The sequence below is a fragment of the Homalodisca vitripennis genome, chromosome X (genome assembly GCF_021130785.1).
Source record: "Homalodisca vitripennis isolate AUS2020 chromosome X, UT_GWSS_2.1, whole genome shotgun sequence".
NCBI classification, from domain to species: domain Eukaryota; kingdom Metazoa; phylum Arthropoda; class Insecta; order Hemiptera; family Cicadellidae; genus Homalodisca; species Homalodisca vitripennis.
The window spans coordinates 158,917,992-158,940,129 of NC_060215.1; positions in this window are offsets into that span (position 1 = coordinate 158,917,992).

Sequence of the window (22,138 nt, forward strand, 5' to 3'; positions counted from 1 at the left end):
ATCGCATATATATACATATAAGCGGTTATAAAAGTTGAATAATTTTGTACTCCTTAAAGTAGACGTTCCCTATCCTGGTAAGGTATTTGTAATCGAGTTAAAGGAAAGCTAATTACTGGCACAACATGTAACAAGAGTAATCTATAATGTGAGTTGAGATATATTACTTAGAGTTGAAACGGATTGCTCCCTTCTAAAGCTATGCCTTACGGCATTCCATCACTTATTATGGCTGATAAAGCATAGAGGGTACCACTACGGTGCTATACGCACTAGCTCTAGCTGTCATGGGAAACCTTGCAGTAAACAGCACATAATTAGCATGTGTCTACTCGATATTCTGTTCTCAAAATGTCCATTACATTATAGTTTAATAATTCAGCACTGAGCTATCATTTATAAATTACATACCGTGTACTCATTTTCATCATTGCGTACTCTATAAATAGAGATATAGCAGTAAAGATTTTAAATGAATAATTTGAATTCTTTGTAAGGATTTAGCTCTCTTAAACATCGAAACTGTAGAAAAGAGGTTAACCCTTTACATAACACGTACACATTCAGATACATCACCCTGACTGTGTATACTCTCATCCACGTCTATCTCGTACTGTATACAATCTAAAAAGCTGGAGGGTTTAATACTTATTGTAAACATTGATATTACGATTATAATTTGACTAAATCTACCTATCTAATATGAACAAATATCACGCCATATTTATCATAGCAATTTTTATAACGAAGAATAAAGAATAAAGTTCCATAGACAATTTACAGAAATGAATATATGATATTTGTTATAATACAATATAGTTTTTTCCACAATTGTATGCAAATAAATGATTAATAACAATTACGAATTATTATATTTTACTAAAAAAACAACAAGGCTTGGAAATATAATTTATATACTGATAATCGTTGTCAGGTTCAATTATAGTTGTTGTGGATTCCTATCTTCTTTTGAACTTTGGCAATGAACCGTTAAAAATCTATTTCTGCGGATATACCATATGTGACTCTCTGCACTATGCTAGGGTACTACGCAGGTCACAAGAGTTGTGGTGGATTCTCCATAATAGTTAATGAAATCTAGTTCTCGAGTGTACTCACATGTTTATGAATTTGAGAAATTCCACACGTTTTATCTGACCATTGAAAACTTTAAATAAGACAAGTGCATTTTGTGACATCCAGTGTGCCACTAAAGAATGAAGTACCACATCAAGAGGAACTTTATTGTACAGATTTCAGTGGCACAGTACTACAAACACTTAAGAATTTATCATGCATTTTCTGCAATTCATTTATGTGTCTTACTTGGTAGGGTATCTTTACAACACAAAAAAACTCAAGTGTTTGCTGAATAATGCATTAAGCTTGTTGACCTTTTATTCCATTAGTTGCCTAATCGTGAAGTACAGGAGACTGTTGGAACTATTTCAGACATGCTGCATGTGATTGTCTACAGGGATGTTCCCAGTGAGGGCTACACCTAAATTCTAATGGTATCGACTTTTTGTATCTGAGTGCCTTGAAAACTGGTGGTTATTTCCTAACGGGTAAATGTTTCTTGTACAGGATACGGTACTAAACTTTGGATCATCTTTGGAAGTTGGATACTGAACAGGATACGTTACTAAGTTTATGTTTGAGGGTATGTCGGAATAAATATATTGAAGATATATGGAACAAGATGAGATCACTATAAGTACGCTAAATCAAACCAAGAAAGTTTCTGAAATTACCGATTCATACTTCACTACCATCCTTCAGTTGCTCGGATATCGGTAAATCAATCCAACAATTTCCCAACAACGCCGATACATTTAATTTCGTCAATATAGTACTGAGATCTATTCTATCAACAACTTTCAAACAGTCACACGTCCATTTGGTTTCCTTTTATAATAGTTGAAAATTCATGTTTTTGAAAATTGACAGGATTTTATCCACAGATCTTCTATGCTAAAACCGTGTTGGAAATCTGCTGTAGGACAGTAGAATACTGTCACGGAGCTGGCCGTCGCGCGGCGGCTGCGGTGGCGGCCTGGCTGTTGACGTAAGGGACCGCCATAAATCCTTCTGCGAGAGCCATCAACACCCTCATAAATGGCTGGGCCAGTCCTTTCTTCTGAATAGGCTGATGACAATAGAAAGTCTAGAGCAGTCTTCCTGGTAAAAGACTCACTGCCCATTGACTCCGGAATCTTCTAGACCTTCCAGAGCCCACCGGTATAGACCCTTCTAGCAAGAATGCTAGAAGGTTATATAAGGCCGTCTACTGGGGAGCCGGGGGAGTTGTGAGTACCAGTGAGGCAGTGTAGTGAGTGTCGTGACACGGATCCTGTGATAGTGAGTGCCTGCGGAGATACTGCTGTGGGAATCGTCGCATCGTGGGATCGACCGGAAGATTCAGCGCAGTATTGGACAACTCCTGTGGAAGGATACGACACCGGGGAAACCGTAAGCAAATTGGACTTAAGCAGAAGAGACAGTAAAGCCACTTGTTAATTAGCTATATTTGTGATTGCAAATAATATTAGTTTTGCAGAAGCCATCTTAGTCATTTAGCAAATATTAATAATAGTAATTGTAATTATTGGAGTTGTAATTAATAGTAATAATTGTAAATAGTAATTTCTTTCAATTAAAGTAATTATTTGTCCTTATTGTAAATTAGCTTTAATAAACATTATTAATTGTAACTAATAATCGTGTTGCTTATTTGTAAACCCACATAAGAATTATTTAGTTTGTAAAAACGTAACATTGGTGTCAGAAGTGGGATTGATTTGTTAAAGCAACACTTTAGATATTATTTATTATTTATTTATTGTATTAATATTATTTTAAAGTAATAATATAATAAAACGATGGCTTCTAGTGGGTAGTTAGCAGATTTGAAAGTGGCTGATTTAAAACGGGAGTTAGAAGAAAGGGACTTAGATACTTCTGGGACAAAAAACAGTTTTAGCTAATAGACTTAAACAGGCGATGATAGAAGCAGGTGAAGATCCCGAAATATTAATTTTTGAAACTGAAGCAAGTAAGCTTACCAAAGTGTTACAATCTAACTTAACTAAAACATTGGAAGAAAAATTAAATAGTAATTGTGAAACACTTCAAAATGACTTGAAAAGTATGAAAGATGAATTAGCTACAGAGTTTAATTTAAAAATTTGTAGAGTTGAAGAGGAATTTAAAAAGCAACTAGAAGCAGGTATAAATGGTTGCTCCAAACAATTAGAAGACAAGTTAAATGATTATTCAAAAGAATTTGGTGATAGAATTAGGATCTTAGAGGAAATAGCTCAGAGAAACAAGGGCTCAGAAACCTGCACAGAATCCATTGTTAGCCCAGAAGATGGAAAACCAGAATTAATTACGGAACCTCAGCTTAATTCATGTCCACCAATGAGTAATGCAGGGGTGCCAACCTTCGACGGTAAGATGACCTGGGAGGATTTTCGGACACTGTTCGACACTGCTGCCGCCCGTCCACCGTTGGCCGTCATCAACAAAAGCGTCCATGTTCTGCCTTTCGCTGCGTGGAGACGCGCTAAAGATCCTGCAGACCGTGCCACCTGCGGAGCGCCAAAACTACGGAGAACTGGTTAGACGACTGGAGATGCGGTTCGGACATAAGCACATGGAACTGGTCTACAGGTCTCAACTCAGGAGTCGCCACCAGAATTCCAATGAATCACTGCAGGAATTTGAAGCTGATATCGCACGACTTGTAAGAGGTGCTTACTCTACTTGTGATGAAGCTGTCTGCGAGAACTTATCCATCGACAAATTCCTCGACGGCCTTCGAGACGCTGAAACACAGCAGGCTGTAAAGTTGGCTCGTCCTAAGACATTACACGAGGCGCTAACACAAGCACTAGAATTTGAAGCAGTAAAACAGTCTGTGCAAGGACATGCACGTCTTCGAGGGGGGTCTGCGTGGAAGAAGGTTTTAAGATAGAAGACGTAGTCCAGAGAGTGCTGGACGCGCTGAAGAACAGGAAGAAGGAAATCCGCTGCTGGAGTTGTGGAGAGTTGGGCCATCCCCGAAGCAAGTGCCCAGATAGAGCCTCTCGGGGGCAGATGCAGGAAAACTAAAAAGGGTTGACAGGAAGGGGCAATTGTCAACCCAGCAAACTGAGGCCCCAGCCGACAGCATTATTGTGGCATCTTTGTCAGGACAGACTAACAGCCTCTACATAGATGGATTAGTCAACGGGAAGCCCAGAAGCCTTCTACTAGACACTGGGGCAACGATGACCATAGTAAATAGAGATGTTTGTTCACCTCCCAATAAAGTCACTCCAACAACCTGGACATTGAGGACTGCGAAGGGGGACTTGGCCAGTGTTCACGGGGAGACAGTTGCCACCTTCTGCATCGGGAGTACATGCTTTAAACATCGCACTCTCGTTGCTAACATCGAGGAGGACGTTATACTCGGCATGGACGTAATGATGAAACTTGGCCTTCAATTAGACCTCAAGAAAGGGGTGACGACTGTTGGCGGAGAAGAAGTCGTCCTTCAGCTTAGAAAAAATCTTACTTCTTCGGTGCGGTTATTAAAAGATACCACACTGCCATCTCGTGCTCAGAAGATCGTGAGAGCAGAAGTCGACAGAACTGTACCGGAAGGACAGAACTTAATGTTAGACCCAGCTGTAAACGAAGAGGAGCTTGGCCGAGGTGTCCTTGTAGGGAAGACACTGTTTTCAATCTTCCAGGGAAGTTCCAGTCTGCATAATGAACTTAAACGACTATCCTGTTACTTTAAAACAAGGCAAGCTCTTAGGTACCTGTTACTCAGTTTTCTTCTGTATCGCAATCTGTTAGACAGACAGCATCCTGCCACAAGAAATCTTCCAGAAGACATAGCTAAATTTTGTGAGAGATGCTTGCAAGGGAATGGACTTGGAACAAACTAAACAAGTAGCTAAGTTAATAACAGAGTACCAGGATGTTTTCGAAACTGCTACAGGGCCAAGAGGCAGGACGACTGTAGTTCAGCACAAGATAAATGTTGGAGACGCACACAACCAATCCGCCAAATTCCTAGGAGACTACCCTGGGCGAAGAGGGAGGAAGCTGAGCAAATAACAAAGGAGATGGAGCGAGATGGGGTGATCGAGCCTTCCAGCAGTCCATGGAATTCGCCGGTGGTACTAGTGAAGAAGAAGGATGGGACTTCTAGGTTCTGCGTGGACTACCGACTACTCAATAACGTCACCAAGAAGGACAGTTACCCTTTACCGCGGATCGACGACACACTGGATGCTCTGGGAGGCGGCAAGTTCTTCTCGACCCTGGACATGAAGAGTGGGTACTGGCAAGTAGAGATTGCTCCAGAGGACAAGGAGAAAACGGCATTTTCCATAGGGAATGGAAACGGACTGTGGCAGTTCACCGTGATGCCTTTTGGACTATGCAATGCACCAGCTACCTTCGAGAGATTAATGGAGAACGTGCTTAGAGGTCTAACTTGGGAAACCTGTCTAGTGTATCTGGATGATATCATAGTCATTGGAAAGACGTTTAAAGACCATCTTCAGAACCTGGAAAAGATCTTTATAAGGCTTCGTTCTGCCAACTTGAAGCTTAACCTGAAGAAGTGCAACTTATTTAAAAATAAGGTAAACTATCTCGGACATGTAGTCTCGTCAGAAGGAGTCTCTGTGGATCCAGAGAAGATACGAGCGATAAAGGAATGGCCCACACCACGTAACAAACATGAGGTAAGAAGTTTCCTCGGGCTGTGCACCTATTACCGCCGCTTCGTGAAGGGTTATGCCGATATTGCTAAGCCACTGACCAAGCTCACGGAAGAACAGCGCAAGTTTGAATGGACCTCAGAGTCGAGTGAAGCATTTGGGATACTCAAGACTGCTCTCTGTAGTGCTCCGATCTTGGGATTCCCTCGCTTTGGAGAAAAGTTCATTGTCGACACTGACGCCAGCGACGTGGGCATAGGAGGAGTACTCTCGCAAGTTCAGGATGGCCAGGAAACCGTGGTAGCCTATTTCAGCAGAACACTATCTAAGGCCGAAAGGAATTACTGCGTCACAAGGAGGGAACTGCTAGCAGTCGTGAAGTCCCTAGAACACTTTCATAAATACCTCTATGGACAACCTTTCCATTTAAGGACAGATCACTCCGCCCTGACTTGGCTACTGAACTTCAAGAACTTGGAGGGGCAGACAGCGCGATGGGTGCAGCGGCTTCAGGAGTACAACTTCACGTCTGAACACCGACAAGGGAAGAAACATTCCAACGCTGATGCTCTGTCACGTCGTCCTTGTCCAGAAGGCTGTAAGCACTGCTCCAAGGTAGAAGAAAAGAATCCTTCGGCAGAAGTACGTTGTGTCACCGTGGAGCCTGCTAGTGGATGGGAAATGAGTGAACTTCGGAACGAGCAGCTAGGAGACACGGAGATCGGACCACTCCTGCGAGAGGTGGAAGCTGGAACTCGACCTAGTTGGGAAGACATCGCGGCTAGAGATCATCTATACAAGAGCTACTGGGCACAGTGGGACTCTATGAAGATCAAGAACGGAGTACTAATAAGGATCTGGGAAGCTCCTAACGGGAAGAGGAAAATCGAACATATCGTACTCTCCCAAGAAGTAAGAGGAGGGAAGTCCTTATGGAGTTGCATAACGGAGCGTCTGGAGGTCATCTTGGTGTCAACAGGACAGTGGAAAAGTTGCGACAACGGTTCTACTGGCTGCACCTTAGGGCTGATGTTGAGAAATGGTGCCGCCAATGTGATGTATGTGCTGGAAGCCGAGGGCCTCAAACAAGAAGTCGAGGCAGGATGCGGCAGTACAACGTTGGATCACCCTTCGAGAGGATCGCCATCGACATCGCTGGACCATTTCCCGTGACAGACGCAGGGAATAAATATCTCCTGGTGGCCATGGATTACTTCACGAAATGGCCAGAAGTATACGCCATACCAAACCAGGAGGCATCTACTGTGGCAGGATGCTTGGTGAACGACTTCGTCTGCCGGTACGGGGTACCCCGTGAGCTACACAGCGACCAAGGGACGAACTTCGGTTTCTATCTTGATGAGGGATGTTCTTCAGCGTCTGGGAGTGCATAAGACACGGACAACCCCGCTTCACCCGCAATCCGATGGGATGGTTGAGAGATACATCAATACTCTCGTCGGTCATCTCAGGAAAGTTGTCTCCACCAGCCAGCGGGATTGGGATAAGAAGGTGCCAGTTTTTCTGCTGGCCTACAGATCTTCTAGCCATGAAAACAACTGGTGTTAACCCAGCAAGAATGGTCTTCGGAAGAGAACTTCGGCTACCAAGTGATCTCATGTTCGGCCTACCACCTGACAAGGAGAGGCCAGCGACTGACTTCGCCTCGGAACTCGTTGATCAATTGCACGACACTCACGAGTTTGCTCGCCAGCACCTGAAGGTCGCCAGTGACAAGATGAAGGCTCGCTACGACCGACAAGCCAACTCAGCTGGATTCCAGGAGAACAACTTGGTTTGGCTCTACAGTCCCCTGCGGAGGAAGGGAAGGTGCCCAAAGCTTCAACAGGACTGGATTGGACCTTATCGTGTGGTGACACGAATCAACGACGTGGTCTACCGAATCCAAAGACACCCAAGAGGCAAGATGCTCGTCGTCCACCTAGATCGTCTAGCGTCTTACCATGGTTCCAACACTGATCGGGACGATCAGCCTTAAGGAGAGGGCAGTGTCACGGAGCTGGCCGTCGCGCGGGCGGCTGCGGTGGCGGCCTGGCTGTTGACGTAAGGGACCGCCATAAATCCTTCTGCGAGAGCCATCAACACCCTCATAAATGGCTGGGCCAGTCCTTTCTTCTGAATAGGCTGATGACAATAGAAAGTCTAGAGCAGTCTTCCTGGTAAAAGACTCACTGCCCATTGACTCCGGAATCTTCTAGACCTTCCAGAGCCCACCGGTATAGACCCTTCTAGCAAGAATGCTAGAAGGTTATATAAGGCCGTCTACTGGGGAGCCGGGGGAGTTGTGAGTACCAGTGAGGCAGTGTAGTGAGTGTCGTGACACGGATCCTGTGATAGTGAGTGCCTGCGGAGATACTGCTGTGGGAATCGTCGCATCGTGGGATCGACCGGAAGATTCAGCGCAGTATTGGACAACTCCTGTGGAAGGATACGACACCGGGGAAACCGTAAGCAAATTGGACTTAAGCAGAAGAGACAGTAAAGCCACTTGTTAATTAGCTATATTTGTGATTGCAAATAATATTAGTTTTGCAGAAGCCATCTTAGTCATTTAGCAAATATTAATAATAGTAATTGTAATTATTGGAGTTGTAATTAATAGTAATAATTGTAAATAGTAATTTCTTTCAATTAAAGTAATTATTTGTCCTTATTGTAAATTAGCTTTAATAAACATTATTAATTGTAACTAATAATCGTGTTGCTTATTTGTAAACCCACATAAGAATTATTTAGTTTGTAAAAACGTAACAATACATTTTCACTCACATCATATTATTGAAAGTCTTTGGACTATTACCAATTAGATTGTAACTGGAGTATATTAAATGAAATGGTTTGCGTCTCCATATTTGAAGATGAGGACAACGTGTCCCCAATTTGAAAACGCCTCTCGATAGCACAAAGCGTAGTGCCCAGCGCTCACTGAAGCTCCTTAGAGCAGAGGAGATATTCCGTCGGGACCTTGCTAATCTCAGGTCTAACAATCTTCTTCTGACATTTTAGGTTGGCATGGTGACCAATTATGCGGGTTTCCGAATTTATTTGTTTTGGTGGAAAGTGATGGCTGTTTATATACTGTTTAACGTAGTTTAATGTTAATTAAATCGTATAGGTATTACACATTTAGTTTCCCAAGTAATGACTTTCACAACTACATGGAGATACACATTAAATGTGTTCTTTACTGGTCTCAAATAATTCTAAAATATTGGAGTTGTGTGGACTACAGTTTTGATATTATTCCTCCTTAATATCAATAGACACTTAATATCCATAACGTAAGAGAACTATTTTAAGATATGATTTTGTGAACAAGATATTGGAACGGTGTGCAATGTAAAGGTCGCATATTACGACCAGTTATAAATATTTGCAAATAAGTTAAGGGGACCTCTCCCCACCACAGCTTCATCAAGATTGGCCGCAGTTTAATCAGTCATCGAGCAACTTGACTAATATTTCTCCAGCGATCAATTTAGCTTCTTTATCACCTCTAATACCATGGCTAAGGTTCAAAAGAATGTATATAGTGGAAAGTGGACCATTTAATAAGTAATAAGGATATGTAATAAGTGAGCATAAAGTTAATTTTTAAAGATAGCAACGTAAAACGCCAAATAAATATTAAAATATTAGTTATTTTGTGTATGAGTAGCTTAGTTTTCTCTAAGTGCGAATCAAACGTGACAGGCGAATACACACTTGAGGATCAAGTGTGTAATTCTGGCTGTAAAAATGTTTGATACCGAAGGAGGAAATAATGTCATAAACAGTATATCGTGAGTCCAGTATTCAAGGAAATAACTACAAAGTTCAAGTTTATAATAAAGGTACCTAGGAACTAGTTATGGGCTTTATGGAGTTTACCTATGGCATCTTTCATACTTCCTTCAGTTTAATACTATTTAGGAAACACTGAATAATTAGATCCGTAGTTTCTATCACCGAACTTGGACTACATTTGTAACCCGTTTCAAAGTAAAATGCAATGGTACACGATGTGTAGTCTCATTTTAAATTATTCCTTTAAAATAAAACCTTTTTTAAACATGTCAACTGACCTTTAGAATAATATGAACTTTAAGTAAAAGTACGTTTAAGAAAATAATACTGACATACTCGTTTATATACCAATTGGTGCAGGTGTAAAACCACTGACGTATATCAAAACTAAAAAATTTAATTTTTTTAAAGGTAAATTTAACTATTTGTAATAAGATGGTGTTTTAGCACTAAATGCTTATTTGTACATTTATCTCAGTAAGATAACTGTGATTACTTAAATAAATCTGTACTCTCCCTGAAAGAAGATACACATAATGAAGAGTGTTATTTGGATCAAGATGTATTTTAAAAGGCAATATAAGAGTGATACACATTGGGACAAAATCACATATTCGTGTTGTTGCTCCCAACCATTTTGTAATTGTGACAGTTATTTACTGAGGCACATCTGCGCCGAATACTCAAGTAAACTTGCCCACATCCTCACTCTAATGTATTACATTTATTCTGCGTGGTCTGTCTTGTGAAAACTTATCATTTATATTAAGTTATTATTGTACAGAAACAGATTGTGATCTAGTTTTGTTGTTTATTAGAATTCGGTATTGGTAAATCCATATTTCATTACTCTCATAAAAATTTTTGCCATCTATCATGGAAATGTTAACAATAAAAACATGACAATCAATTAGAAAAAACATTGTATGATACGAGCCACGATGTCTGCTGTCCTTTTTAAAACACGTGATTTCCTGTCGTATTGAGGAAACTGGGTTTATTACGATTTTGTCACAACGAGGAGCAAACAAAGCTCATCATTATCAAGGCTATAAGAGAGCAAAAAGCTCTACTCTCATATCGTTATTAACTGAGATTAGTTTGTCGTCTCAGATATAAAGAAATTATTGCATTTTTATTCTGCAGACTTAATAAACAGTAAATGTTATTTAAAACTAATACTGGCAATATGAGAAATAATTCAAACAAATTGTTTAATGTATTTTAAAGCCAATAATTGAAACGGTCCTTGTCAAGCTTTATCAATAAATATGCAAAACCATAAGCAAACAAAAACAAAATAAAAAATAAATTAAAATTAAAATGTCTGAAATACAAATAATGCATCCAAAATTTTCAAATTTCTTATAATTAATTTTAGATATTGAAGTAAAAATGATTTCTTATGCATTTCGTACACCAGCAAAGATCGGTAATTTCAAAATAGTTTTATTTTAAGGTTTAAAACAAAATATTTAAATCTGGTTCTATTATAACACAAAATAAATTCAACTATATATTCATTTAAAAATTAAAACTAACCGTAATAAATCACAATATAAAAGAAGTCACATGTTGAAAATACATATAAGAAATCTGGTGTCCGCTTTTAACAATTCTAGGAATAAAAAACAATTTTTTGAATAAAAATTAGAAACGTTTGTTTATATATATTTTGCCTGCGTGGGGATGAAAAAGATAAAGCTTTTAATTTTAATTTAAGTGTTTAAATTATATCAATACCCAAGCCCAATTACGCAAGCTTGTATAGCTGATTGGTCATGCAGCACCCTAAACATGTCTTGTCCTTATCGTCTTAGTCCGTAATAGAACGTTGCATAATATATGGCAGAGTAGCCCTTAATACTGATGCTGAATAGTTTACGACAGTGGGTTTAATGCATTTCTGGTTATAACCATAAAATGTTAAAGTGTTATAAATACCATAAAGCATTTAGTGTCACTATTATAAATCAATTATATATTTATTATTGTTGTTGAATATAGAATGAATCGTAGTTTTAATAAACTTTTATATTTATACATGGTTAATTGTTGATGTTATGTTGTATTCGATTTCAAATTTTAATAACGTTGTAATTTCTGTTGTAAATTTTTACTGTTGTAAAATTATACTGTTATCTCCCCAAATATTTATCGTTACTTCGTTCAACCAATTTACGTAATTATTACAGCTATAAATCAAATGTGAATATGTTAAAAAGTTGTGAATAGTGGTATTGATTGTTGAAAAATTGCATTTATTTATATTGTTGTTTCTCTTCACATTTTCTTGCCGCATAAAGTAGGTTTTAATGTTGTATATTGTGTCATTGCTGTGTTTTGTTGAAAATGTTGTTGTTTTAATTTGTCGTTGTAATTTTGTCCTATTGTTCAGCTATGTTGGTGGTTCGAATTCATTTACATCTTTTCCGTTAGCAGATAATTAAATTAATAAAATACAATAATAATATCTGGAAGGAAAATTTTATCATTAGTAAAACATTAAGGTACCGAGAATGAAAACTGTACAAAGTAATACCAGAGACGCGAACAGAGCAACCAGACTGGCACGACGCTCTACTCGGCCGTGCTGTTATATCTTTTACCACATTTAAATTTGTTTTACCCTGACAACCAGCCTAGGCTAACTCTTAATTATTTTATAACGTGTTTATATATCTGCGTGTGTAAGCCAACGATGTGTGTTTTGTTTATTTGAGTTCACGTTTGACAGTGGAATAATTTTGCTAAACGTACCATGCGTAAGAATATTATTGATCGTATCAAGCTGTAAATACATAATATACAGTTTTTTTTTCAAAGTAAATCTGGTTTTCAAATATCATTATTTTGAATACTTTTATTAAATAACATTTGTATCCTATTTTAAATTTACAAATATTCGCTAATCAATGTTTAAATAGTGTTTTTGTCAATTATTACTATGCCCTCACCTTACATAGTTGCTAAATTTACTAATGTATAGTATTTTCAGATGTATGTGTCATAGATGCTTCTATAAGGGTACCCACCACAAGGCAACTACGTGTGTTGATGATATAGTGCCAGTAACCAATTCTCTCTTATGAATATTTCAGATTGAGCTTAGTAATATGATTTTTTTTTTCACGGTGACGTCACGAGTTACGTCCAGGTCCGAGGTGATTAGTTCAATTTTAAGTTCAAAATAACAAGTCACATGAATTGGCTCGGTTGATCAATATGTTGCTATCATCAGTAGGGATTTATGAGGCTAAATTTGGAATAAAAACTTGCTATTCTCTTAAAAAAATACGAGAATTTATTTAAGTTGGTATGTAAAGTGTAGTGATACATATTTAAATTAAGCTTTCGTTAAACACCAAGGTTTCACATATTAGACTAAAAGATTAATTCTAGTTCAGTTTATAATAATGCTGATATAAAAATACAAATATATTATAGGTGCTTAAAATTAGATGCGGTAATTATAATCATACTACCCCATCTGAGACGTGAACAAGTTTGTTTTCTGCAAAACCACAGCAGCAGTTTTTAACTTAAAGTATCTTTTGAAGGCCAGACACTTAAGAGCTACGTTGTTTAAAAGCACAATTTTCTGAGTTTAGGCTTAGAGATGTAGTTTATTTACGTTGACTGAAAAATTCCTCAACTCATTCACTATTATAACACTAGCCGTCTCGAACATACGATAACATATCATATGTTCTCAACATATTAAGCCTCGATTATATACAGTATGAAGTTGAAATTAATTTAAAAATTAATCCTAGAATTTTAACTTTTCGGATAATAAAGTGTACCTGACTACTGCAGTATAGCAATATCTGGCTTCTTGACATCCCCACATGTAATCTGTCATAACAAAACTGAATATTGGCTTGGAATTTGATAAACTGGTTTCACTCTGTAGGAAGATGAGTATTGAATATATTCACAATACTTTAGAACTGCTAACTGAAAAAATTACAAATTGTCTTGTCATCTACAGACATTATTCGTTTTAAAAGCATGACAATGTTGGGTTTAGCTCTTTTTCACCTTCCTCTTAGCGTAGCGATGGAAATCTGACTGTGACACAGACTTGACTCCGACAATCTAGAGTCCACATCAGTCTGAAGTGATCCAAAAATATTTGGCAAAGAAGACGTTCCAAACGAACTGTTTGCATCGTTTTGACATGAAAGATACGTAGGCCACAAAAGAGCTATGTCCAGTTTATCATGTAGTTATCCAGTCTAATCTAGATCACGAGGAGTTCTCATTGTCTCGTCAAGTGCACAATTGAGTGCACGGCAATGTTTTAGACACTATCCCCACAGCAGGACCCTGGCGGAGCAGAGTTTACAACACATAATTTAGCTTTAGTAGGAAGTGTCCACTCATTGCTACACAAATAGTTGAAATGGAGCTAAACTCAACATTGGCAACGAATCAGCCTTCTCACCATAGCTATATCAGGTCTCAGTTATTTATTTTCCAATTTTGTTGGCTAGATTAGCATAATTAAAACATATATGCAGAAAATGATATAAGTGAAAATAATGATAACCTCACCACGGGCATAGAATTATGGATAATTTCTTTTGTTGCTCACTGCCAAGTGAACCAAGTCCTTGATAAATAATAGTAAATATACTTTGTTAAATAACAATATGTTAATACCATGTACGTCGTATTATACAAATGTCTTTTATTATTAATAAATTAAGACATTTAAAATTAGATTTTTAGAAGTACTAGAGATTTCCATTGTACAAAAAAGAGAAGAAAAAACTAACCAACCAATAATAACAATATTGAACAATCATAACCAGAGCGTTGTGACAGGCTGAAGCCACTCACTTATCGGTGGTTGGTCTGTCATGTAAGATCTACTGTGCATTATATGGTTCGGTTTAAATAATAATAAAAGCCTTTCGTTTTTATTAAGTTCATGGTTTAGATATAGTGTGCATAGAGTCGGACACACAACATGATTTTTGTGATTCCTAACTTATGCGTGTTACAGCGCTCTGGTTTGATTGTTCGTTTTAACCTCGATTGTAGTTGTGTGTTAGGTTAGTTATCTACCTGAGGAAAATATCAGCTTTCAGATCTCGAAACAGTGTTCACTGAACGATGAAAAATGTCAGGAAAGATCCTGTTACTTTCACAGCTTGAATGTTTGTAAGTTCGATATTTCTTAAAGAAATTGGAGTCAACAATATTGTAAGAATTTAATTGTGTTAATTATGATCCGTGTAATAAAATTTGTTTCATAATCAGGCTTATTTTACTGGACTATTGATTGAAATTACTATTGTGATTTTACTGAATACTCTGACTTTGAATTATAAAATCTATATATTAATTATATCTAACGTAAACCAAATCCTGTCTTAACGAGTTCCACACTTAGAGAAACTTAGTGAAGGAATGAGGAATATTTCATTAGTAATCTCTAGACATAATTTGCGGCGTACCAGAAAGTTGGTCCATTTTATTATGAGAACGCCAGCTGTGTACGCGTATAAGTACTGTCGCGGTTATGAATACCCCTACTTTCCGACTCCATTACTTTGCGGTGACTGAAACTGTTCGGAAACCGTACTTGATCTATTTGTATCTGAATATTGTCTAGAGATCGTTTATATATTATCAGAAATGTCCATCGATATTCAGTTATATTTGCAATATTCTACGTAATAGCTGTTTATAATATTCGTATTAAAGGGTGCACGTAAACTGCAATGTAAGGGTATCGTGTAAGATAGTGACAAACATTAACAGCAATTAATGAGTTAATACGATTATATCATGTAAAAATAAAAAATACATGTTCAACACTAGAACTATGTCTTGCTGAGATTAAAATTGAACAAATTGGTTATAAGTGAAACTATATTTTTGAATAATGAAATATAGTGCAATACTTTTATGGGAAGTCAACATATGAGAATCTTATAATAAATTCGGAAAAATTTTGGTTATCATTGAACACCTTTAGACTTTTTTCGCATAGCAATTGTTTTAATAAAACTAAGACAATGATTTTTTAAACACAACAACAACAACAAATTCAACTCAATTCTAATATGATTATAAATTCCTAATTTATTTTTCACTTTTTGAAAACCTTTGGACTTTTTCCCCATAGCATTATATATATATATATATATATACAGGGTGCTTCCTAAAGGTGTTCCAATATTTTGGTACTTTGTTCAAGACGTGAAAATGAGCAAAAAACTTCAATTGGAGGTATGTCTTAAAACGTTTAGTTTTCCCGTCTATCTGTCTGTATGTGATTTTTACCAAAAAAGTTATATCTTTTATACCATTAAAGATAAAGTTATGAAACTTTGCAGTTGTGTTGGCCGTTTTTATGCCCATTTGAGGAAAAAATATGAACAATTTATCTTTACCCCGTTTCAAAATGGCAGCCAATCAAAAACTTTGATGATAAATTCCACAAAATCGATACCCTGTATGGAAATTTTACAAGACTATTAAAATGTTATAAACATTATTATAAATCTAACAGTGGTTGTTTCATTAAAATCGGATAAAAAAACAACTGATTAGTACTATTAAACATAATACCATGTTTTACACACTACACAACAGGAATTATAGTTTTCTAAACTGTTTTACTCTGAACAGCTGATTAAAAGTCAATGAGCTGATTAATGTGAACTGCTGTTTATTTAAGCTATTAAAAGTTGTTTAATTCTGAGTTGGTAAAATTAGTAATATCATTATTTGCCATTCCTGATGCTAAAGAAAAGAAACTAATTAAACAAACAATACATTATACTAAAGTAATTGGGATAGAGACAAAACATTTTTACATTACAGAAGAAATAAACAACTGTTTGCTCATTTTCACATCTGGAACAAAATACCAAAATATTGGAATACCTTTAGGAAAAACCCTGTATATATACACTATGATATGAATATTACTTATAAAATTTAATTTAAATAAAACTATAATTGAAACTAAGCTCTTGAAAAAAACTTACACCTGATATTTGACATTATTAAATTATTTGAAATGTTACAGATTGTAGGCAGATTTTTTATATAAATTGTTTCTACTTACAATTAGCACAAAGTCTGGACTACCGCACTGGAACAATAGGTTTTACTGGCTCACGATCTTCTTCGCACTCCGCACTTGTCCGCGACGTGTATTATCCTTTCTGCTGCCAGTCTTCCACCAAATCCCGGGTGTCAGTCCTCCAAGAACCTCCCATCTGTCCCCAAGTGCTGACGGCTGCAGCTTCCCACGCTCACCGCTACCTTTGATAGGCAAATCACCTGTTATTAGATTCGTGATTGTTTATTTGGGACATTTATAGCTTCTTCGAATTCCGCCTCTTTGATGGTGGTTGGTCAAGATCTTTCCAATAATTTCATTTGGCAACTTAAACTTTTGCTAAAATGTTTTTAGTTCAACGTATGATTTCCAGCGTATATTATTACCGAGGTTATGTCTCGTTAATGAAATGCAGGATCAAAGAATATTGATGCCTTGGATGTGACAATATCTGTCTCAGATGTACTTAAAATTTTGGAAAAACTTCTTTTGACCTATTGTAAGTGGTACACTTTTATTTGTAAATATCTTAAATAATTGCCCAAGTGTACTCTAATTATTAAAATAATTATATACGACAGTTATAATATTCAATACAGTTAATATATTTTCGGGTAAATGTTAGTAAGTGCGAAAGCTAAAATACACGATAGTTTAATTATTTAGTATATTAGGAGTGCATTTCCTCTCTAGCTAGGACTACATTGAATTTACTTCTTTTTACAAGAAGGGACTTAAAAGAATTCTACTGATTATCAAATTTGGAAGAAAACATTTCCCAAACCCGTTTATTCTACAACGTAACACGAGAGACTTAACGATAACGATTGATATATTTTTCCCATAACCTTTTTACATTATTATACAATGTGAATCTCGGTGTTTTACAATGCACGATCCAGTTAGAGTGCATGCTATGCTGTAAATTAATTGAATATTTGTAATTAATTTAACTTAAGGCTGCAACGATCCTCCTAAAATAAACCGATCCCGTTGCTTCGTAATAAACTAGGAGATGTATGAAAAATAAATGTTTGTACATTGGCGGAAACAATATTTATTATATTTTTAAATTAAATTTAATATTACGTAATTTTGTTCTATATTAAAGAAATAAATTGTCTTTACTATATTTTACCTATTATAAATATTCGAGAAATGTCCTTCATCCAATACGTTTATAATACTTGCCAATGCTACCTGAATTGAGGTTTATTTTTATATTTGTATTGTAATCACATGTAATACTATTGTCCTCTTTCAGCTGCAAATGCGGTAATTTAGTTGTGAAGTATTTATTCCAAGAAACACTCTAATTATATTTTAAAACTCGTTCAAAGTTTTAGTAGTTGTATACAGGAACCATGACAAAGTATTACATGCAGAAAATATTTTAGTTATATGAACGTTTTTAAGCAACAAAGGAAGTGGAAATGAATCACATTTCAATAATACATATTTTTAGTTCGATTCAGTACTATTAAAATTAAAATATATTGCCCGGCTAAATTAATTGAACTTGATGTATAAATTAATTTAATATTAATCTATTAAAGGAATGGTAAGGGTACATAGATATGCATTTATATTGAGTAATATTAATAAAGGGTTAATTAAACCGTATCATTTGTAGTAAATGAATAATTAGTTTAAAATATTCCAAATGTAGTTGATAAATGTTTTATAGGTACTTCACGTTCTTGAAAGTACTATTGTTTCAGAGTTATATAATAAATAATTTCTCAATATGAGTATACTTATAAAAAAACAATCATTGTAACACAATATATCCCTGATTATATGTAGAAAAACTATTAAAACCTCCAGCTTCTCGAACTTTTGATAATTAAAAAAAAAAAACACATTTAAGAAAGGAGATTTCAAAAAGACAGTTTAACTTACGTTATTCAAAAATGTTTTACACGACACAATTACTTTGAAAAATTAAACACTTTAATGTAAAACCCCCTACATTTAGTGTTTGGTTTTTGAAAGGAAACTGACAAAACAGATTATGCTATAAACTCCATCTCTTTATACATATTTTATTTTCGATATATGCAATTCTTACGTCATGAAAACTAAAGAAAATTCAATAACCTTTCAAATTATGGGAAGAAGATAAAAATTAGAGTGAAACTTACGTTTAAAACGAAATAAAAACATCATGCAAAAAGTTGATTATGTATTACTGTTTAGGAGTCTTTGATGAAGATTTTAAGTAAAGTGAAGCCATTTCCCATTTATTACAATCCGATTCTAAGAATTTATCTAACAACATTCTGGATGTTAACGCTAACCACGATACTAACTGTTTTTTCACTTTACATCACGGGAGAGTTTTTTGAACATCAGTAGGTTCTTAAGTCTAAACGAGGTGTAAATGTTCCTTACAATTAAACTTTAGGTGAAGTTCTCAGTTAAATAGTTACCACTTATGTAGTTGAATCGCCTCTAACAAAATACATTCATTTATTGGCTTTTAACTCGACGAAGTTTTTCTTTTATCCCAAAACTCATATATCCAGCCAGTACCCATCACTACAATATTCAAAATATATCATCATCATTGCATTTTCTAAAATCATGTTTTCAATATTTTCAAATTTCTGAAATAGTTATGTAACTTAAAATAACCTAGAATAATATTATTCTAACCTATATACTAATCTCATTCAGCAAATAAAATGTCTAAAACATGTATAGAACGTAGATATATTTTAGAAAGGTTAGGTGAAAAAATAGTTCCCGTTAGATATTTAGTTATGGAAAGACTAAACTTTCATTCACAAAAGAGTAGACGGAATAAGATTAGTTAGTCAAAAGACAAACACAAGGAGATTAGCCGGGAACTCATAATGTTAACTCAGCTGTCAGCCAGCGCCTGAGTCTGCTACTAACACTGTTATGTTACTGTTCTCTTCCAGCGTCAGCCAGCGCCTGAGTCTACTACTAACACTGTTATGTTACTGTTCTCTTCCAGCGTCAGCCAGCGCCTGAGTCTGCTACTAACACTGTTATGTTACTGTTCTCTTCCAGCGTCAGCCAGCGCCTGAGTCTGCTACTAACACTGTTACGTATGTTACTGTTCTGTTGTATACACTTTACCCTTAGATATCCGAGATCTGAATTGATAAATTCTTTGTAATGATATAATAAAATGATATACATATAGCGTGCGTGTGTGTGTGTGTGTGAGTAGATATGAATATGCCGTTTCTAGACCACTTTTGGGACAGACAGAAAATCAATGGAAAATACTGTTTAAAGGACAATAAACGAGTCTGTAAAATCGAATAGTAAACCAAAAATACTGTTTAAAGGACAATAAACGAATCTGTAAAATAAAACAGTAACTCACGAATGAAAACTTAACCGATTCTATAGCTGTTTGCTTCTACTTTCTTGAGCTGTCTAGTCAATCTATTTAAATGTCTGCTACGAATAAACGAAAAATCTTCTATTCTACAAAATTGATAGTAACACAGTCTTTATCTTTTAATAGTCCTTCTTTCCAGTAACAACCAAGTGTAATTTATTATGTTTATTCAATTCTTTAATCTTTTTTCATCCAAAACAGTCAAAAATCTGTTCAGTAAGTGTACTTTGAAATCTTCCAATTCTGCTATGATTGTAAGCCCGAATTTATCTTTCATTTTCTTTAATGTCACAATTTTATACTTCTTATTTTCTTCTAATTCTATTAATTTCTTATATTCTTTGAACTTTAAATCACCAACCTCATTTAATTCCTTTAGTAGCTCCATTTAAATAAGAAAAATGTTAACTAGCGATTTTTAAAAATTACAATTTTATAGTGAATTTTTCGAGAAATATCGTTCAAATTATCAACTTTTTAAGGTAGATACAAACTGGTACTAGATTTTTTTGAAAAATCATGAAAAAATCTACCGAAAATATCTCTAATTATTGCGAAGTTTGAGCTTAAAAGTTGATAATTTGAACGATATTTCTCGAAAATTCACCATAAAATTGGAATTTAGAAAAAATCGCTAGTTTAAAATTTCTCTTATTTAAATGGGGCGCAAAAAGATAGCATGCCCCTACTGCAAAAAAATATGTTTTTGAACATCCTTACACCAGGCATTATAAGTCAAAGAATCATCTAAAAAACAAAGAAATTTACGAGAAAGAACTGAATTTTTTAAGACAATAGGCTAAAGAGAATCAAATCGATGGTCACGAAAAGATGTATAACATAGAAAAATTGCGTGAATTAAAGAAAAGCTTTAAGGAAGATAAAAAAGATCTCAATCTATTTACTGACAAAAAAATTCAATCAATCGCTGAAAAATTGTCAATTGAAAACAAACGATAAAACTAAGTCTGAAATGATCGAAGAAATTGACAAAACTCTTAACGAAAAAACCGAAAATATCATTGATGTAGAAGTTTTATCCTGTATACACGGCCTTTTCAAACGATACATTTTAACAAATTTACGAGACAATTTCATATCAATTTACAAATATCTTTCAATTATGAAACCAGAAATTAAAAGTTTAATCGAAAAATTTCAAGAACATGTTAAAAATATGAAGGGTTATCTCTCTTTGGAATGTGAATATGAACGAACTTTAGTGAACGGTGAACCACAAACATGTCCAATGTATTTTACTATAAAAGCAGACGAAATCTTCGATGTAAACGATTTTATCCCCAAACAATTTAATAAATTAACACATCGTGAACAAACAAATCATCCAAATAGAGATTCTGGATGGACATTTAAAAGCTGCAAACAACTAGTTTTTGAGCATTAATAAACACGAAATGATGAACTCAGGATCATATATAGATTTTCCAAAGAAAATCAAAGATAAAAAAGCTTGTATAAATATAAAAAAATAAAGATGATTATTGCTTTATTTATTCTATCCGATGTGCTATTAAAAAGCCCGAGACACGTGTTGACAGAGCAAAACAATATGAAAAATTTGTTAATGACGAGATATTTTCGGGCTTTAAGTATCCAATGTCTTTAAAAGAAATACAGTTATTTGAAAAACGAATTTACAATTCCAAGTATAATTATCCTAAAATGTATATCAATGTCTACAGTTTTGATGAAAATATTAAGGTTGTTCCGTTACAGATTTTCCGAAGTTTAATAATGCCGAGTTAGAAATCGATTTAATGTATTTTAAACAAGATGACAAATCCCATTATGCTTTGATAACAGATTTAAGTAGATTAGCGAGTTCTCAATTATCAAAACATGCTCACAAAGATGTTCTTATGTAGAAGATGTTTGAGTCATTTTTACAAATCTGGAGATTTAGCAGATCATTTGGAAATTTGAAAAAATCACGAAGTATGCAAACCTATTATGCCATTTTCAGGTAAAACGACAACATTTACTAATTATCAAAAGAAATTTTCTCATCCTTACGTTATTTATATGGATTTTGAAAGCATATTAGAGAAGATTCCGACATGCAAAAACAATCCGCAAAAATCGACTACAACCAAGATTCAGAAGCATATTCCTTATGGT